General features: G+C 31.0%; 1 long non-coding RNA gene across 1 annotated transcript; it reads right to left on the reverse strand.

Annotated features, from left to right (window-relative positions):
• Positions 1-2,400: 2,400 nt before the first annotated feature.
• On the reverse strand, positions 2,401-4,644 carry LOC112492512 (uncharacterized). The gene is made up of 2 exons (XR_007242607.2): positions 4,030-4,644; positions 2,401-2,753 (listed from the first exon to the last, which is right to left on the reverse strand). It is a non-coding gene; the product is annotated as an uncharacterized LOC112492512 (long non-coding RNA).
• Positions 4,645-5,182: the final 538 nt, after the last annotated feature.

Consider the following 5,182-nt stretch of genomic DNA (forward strand, 5'->3'; position numbering starts at 1 on the left):
TTCAAATGGATGGGTTCCCAGAGTATGGGAACTTGCTTATGATAAAGTTTTCGACTATGTATCTTGTAGTTGTAAGAAGTTTGAGAATAAAAGAATTTCATGTAGACATATTTTGGCATACTTGCGACTCTTTGGTAATATTCCTTTGCCAAGTCAATATATCATGAAAACGCACACTAAATTACAAAATCTTAAATAATCTTTGATAAGCATGGTGTTGAGATAAATAGAAAAGGTAGTTCAATGTTTATGTGGCGAACAAAAACATTCCAACTTGCTTCAGAAGTCATTGATAAAGCCACAACAAACAAAGAAGCAAGTGTAATTGTGAAAGGAGGTCTTGAAGCTCTGCTTGATAAGATTAAATCAATAGTTGGTGCCACGAAAAGTGGAATTTCTTAAAAAGGTAGTAACGCTCATAAGACAACTTTGAAAGAATCATCTCAAGTAAGGACAAATGAATGTGGAAGAAGATTAAAGGGGGAGAAAGAGAAGGCAACAAATATTGCAAAGTATAAAGGTCGACATTGCAATGGATGTGGAAAAATTGGACAATTGCATGACCAAAAAAAAAAAAATGTCCAATCCTCAACAATCGATAAGAAAATTACACATTTATTATTTATTATTTTTATGCAATTACAATGATATATTAATGTACATACTATTTTTATTTTTATGTAGGTCCTTACAATTTGAAGATAATTCTTAACAAGAATCAAAATTTGAATCTAAAGCTGATAGTTTTAATTCAATAGGTATAAACTAAATTATAACTATTGTATGCTTGCCAACTACCTTGTCTTCAACATTTGATAACTTGTCAAAAGTAGTTTCCTTGCAGTCTCTAAATTCAGTTTAGAATTGCTTTTTAACATGCTATTCATATAAATTTTGTGTTGTTTGTTAAAAGTAGTTTCTTTATAGTTTGGCAAGTCTGCATCAGTACCATAAGGGATGGCTTTTTGGGTGTGATAAACGATCCTACAACAGTTTAGTGGAAATTTATGGCTTTCATAATCTTTCTCCTTAGCAGCCTACAAACTTTGAATAGCTATAGAGTTCTACTTTGATGTGGCATAGTGGAAAGAAATTGAATTTGTATACAATGGTGCTATAATTGTCTATACACAATATTTTTTGAAATGGATTTAATTCTATTTTAAGTGGGCATGGCTTTAATTTTTTGGTAAATACTCAGTAAAATTTGAATGGAACTACTTGTCTTGGTTGACAAAAACAAAATGTTACCTTGTTAAGCTAGTTGTTGAGAAGTGATCTTTTGACCCATTTAATTAGCTCTTAATATTTGATTAAATTGCTTGAAAACTCAAACTTTTTGGAATATTTGATGTCTTTGGGTGAATTTTTGCGAGTGGCAAAAATATGGAATATATTTTATTTTCTAATAAAAGAAAGAGGTTGAAAAATACATGCCTGGCAAATGCATCGAGGTAGACTCAGATTTTATGGTTTCATACATGGTGAGCATGATGCTTTAGGTGGCCACCTTTGCTGTGAACTACATAGGCATCTATTCAACCAAAGCATATAAAAAAACAAGCCGTTCTTGTATGCACTCTTGGCAGCTGTTAGGTTCTTCACAATTATAACTTTTTCACAGCTATTGGGTTCTTTATCGTTGTTTGGCAATGATCATACATTTTGGCACTAAAGCAGGAGAGGTGGAGTTTGTAAAAGGGATATAGGTACAGTGGTGTTAGTTGCAGTGTAGCTCTCGTTAAATTCTAAAAAATAAAATTTTCCCTTGCACGATTGAAGATTTGATTTTGATTTTCAATCACTTTTACTTTTCGAGGTGGATAATTATTAGGATGCTATCCTTTAAACAAAACTTTGATTTAAGGTGCTTCTGATATAATTCATACTAGTGAAATCTAAACTCACAGTCCAGAATTGGTGATATTATCACATTCCAAGAATTTGTTATGCAAGTTACCTTTTTTCATTGTGTTATATATTCAAAGAGTTTTACTTGATGTTGTTTTTAGATTTCCTATAACTGAAAGTCATAATTGGATGGGTGGTTATGGGTTTTATAAATTTACCCCAAAGAATAATTTGTACACTAGGACCAAGGAAATTAGCTCATGTGAATTTGTTTTGTTAACATGCATTCTATAAATTAAGGATTAAAACCCTTAAGGTGGTATCGAATTTGGTTTTTTGTCTAGCTACTTTAACAATGAGCTTATTTTATTACTCATAGGTGTGGAGTTGATTCCAAGGGGTCGAGACTTTTGACATATTAATTAATACACTGCTTACAAATAAATAAAAAGGGGTATTATAATTCACATAAGAGCTTGTTTTACTTTTCTGCGACAAAGAACATGGATATATTCTGTATTTAAGATATAAAGAATGTGAGAAAAATAGTATAAGAATGAAATTGGCATTGTTTTGCGGCTTAAAACCATTTTTGCCATATATATAGTCTTCAAAAAAGTTAACAGAAGGAAACTAAATGTTAAGTAGCCAAAACTAGATTAACCACAACCACATATATGGTCACTAGCCAAATATTTTAAACAAAAGAAATAACAAAACTAGAATAAATATAACAATCTTAAATTCATATTCGTGACTCCTCTAAGTATTCTTCTAAATTGCTTCAAGAGTACTATTTGATTTTTCAACTTGCCAAGATAAATGACGAGTTTCACCAATCAGTGTATCTGTTTTGTCAAGTTTAGCTTCTCCTTCTTTTGCCCAAATTAACATCCTTTTTCCTGTGACAATTAAACATATATAATTAAATTATTTTATAAGTGAAAACAAATAAAAATTCAACAAATTAACATTATGACCCTGTATCCATTTAAGTATTTCTGAAATTGAAGATTTGGATTCTTATCTGTCCTTAACATTTCTAAATGCATATGTTGCCTACAAGAGCACATCCATATCGATTGAACTTCACTACTACTTGTTGACATTCGTACACAATTTAATTCTTCCATTAGCCATATGATAAAATAATGCAATGCACAAATTTCAACCCCTGCTGATTTCTTAACTAAACACAACAGAGCACATATGCAATTATATACCATTTGACATCCTTACAACAGAGCAAATATGCAATTATATACCATGTTACACCTTTACAATAGAGCACATATGCAATTACGTGTTTATAACCATTGCTAACTACTTGACTAAACACAATATGTGGCACACAAGTTTTTGCTTCTCCTTAGTCCACAAGCTACATGAAGAAAGTGTGCCAGAAAGTGAAATTGAATTTCGATTTGTCAATGTTGCATTTGTTCAAATAAAAAAATTATTCTTCTCATTCCACATTCCTTAAATCCAGCAATTGATTTAAATATGTTATAATTAGTTGGTAATTCATTACAGAAAATATCAAAATTAAATGAAAAAATAACATTAGAAAAATTACAAAAAATATGCTAAGGTCAAATAAGTGAAATTCAAACCACAAACCACGTGAAGTAGGTGGACCAAAAAGTAAAAGAAATTGAAGCCAAGGTATACGTCCACAGCATGATAACTAAGCATTCACTCTTTCCATCTCCAAACAATTGGAGTAATAGTTTTTACCTCAAAAATAACCACCACAAGAAGAGGAAAAAAAATTAGGGCTGGCAAACATTCATAACTATGTTCATAACAGGTGGAAATGCAAATTGTAGTAGAAGTACAAACTAGTATAATGGATCAGAGAGCACCATTTCTAATCTAATTACCCCCTTAACAATCAATATACCTATGAGTGGTAAGGCAAGTACAATGCTCAGAGTAATAGATTTTTGCATGCCATATTGAACCAAGAAAACATAAAGATAATAATTGCTCAACATTATTACAATAATGAAACAACATTAACCGAAAAAAAAAAGCAAAAAGAAACCAAGTTCAAAAAAAAAAAAAATCAAATCGGAAAAATAAAAAAACACCCAATATCACACAGACAACCGAAAAACCCATTATGCAAAACAGAAAACCCATAAAATTGGAGAGGAAAAAGGAAAAAGATCTAACCTCAAAATTGTCTTCTACCATGGATTCATCTCTATCAATGAGTTTTTCCTTTGTCCTTCGATGGGTAATTCTCTACCATGAGCAGTGGCTCTAGGCGATGGATTTCGAATGGACAGGTTTCCTTCGACTTCTATGTGGTATTGAATTTGTGAGGTAGGAGATGGTGTCTGGACATGAAGGGAAGCTCGAAAAGTTATGTTGAGAAGGAATTTAAGATTCAGGAAAACTAATCTGCGCCATTGATCTAATCCAACGGCCAAAAAAAAAGCTTAATAAAAAACCACATTTTTGGTCATGATAGATTTTGTCATGATGTCCTGACCATAGAATCTTAATATATATATATATATATATTCTAAAACATTTCAATTAAACCCAAAATTTTTAACAAAGCTCAATTAAAAACAACGTCAAGTCTTTTCTATCATATGTTTTTGTGTTCCACAAGCCTAAGTATTCATTCATTTATTGACCAAGTAAACTCAACTCTTTCACTTTTCCTAGAGAGCCAAAAAGGCCCAAAAATCTCTTCAAGATGCTTTTCCACAAAAACATTTTCTTCTCCTTTTTTAATTATTTTCCATGTGGCTTTTTAGATATTTTATTCCAAGTCTTTATGAACAAGAAAAGCAACTTGTTAAAAGAAGCCCATGTGCTCTTTGCTTTTTTCCTCTTTTTAAGCTTTAAAACTCTTCCCAAAACTAGATCTGAGATCTTTTGGTTCTATCCCTTCTTCTTGGACAATAAGAGGAGTTTGCAAAAGGTTTTCTCTTTCCTAGTAAAGACACAACTTTTTAAACTCCAAGAAAGGGAAAGTTCCATAAGGCTTTTATAAGATGGATCTTGCCTTGATCCTAGACTTTTTTAACCTCATTATGACAAGTTTCTTCTCTTATTCCTTTAGACAAAATTCTTTTTCTTTTATAAAAGACAACATATCATCTCCTATCCTATGCTTCCATATTAAATATATGTTTACATATAATTTTTCAACACTTCATTTATAAAAATTATCACTTGTATATGTTTTTCTCAGCTCAAATGCATATATAATATAATCTATTTTATGCATCGTCAACAATCAAACCTTATTATAAACTTTACCACCATTATCTTTCCTTTATTAGTTAGTATTCATATTTTGTATGACAAA

The sequence above is a fragment of the Ziziphus jujuba genome, chromosome 7 (genome assembly GCF_031755915.1).
Source record: "Ziziphus jujuba cultivar Dongzao chromosome 7, ASM3175591v1".
In the NCBI taxonomy this organism is placed as follows: Eukaryota; Viridiplantae; Streptophyta; class Magnoliopsida; order Rosales; family Rhamnaceae; genus Ziziphus; species Ziziphus jujuba.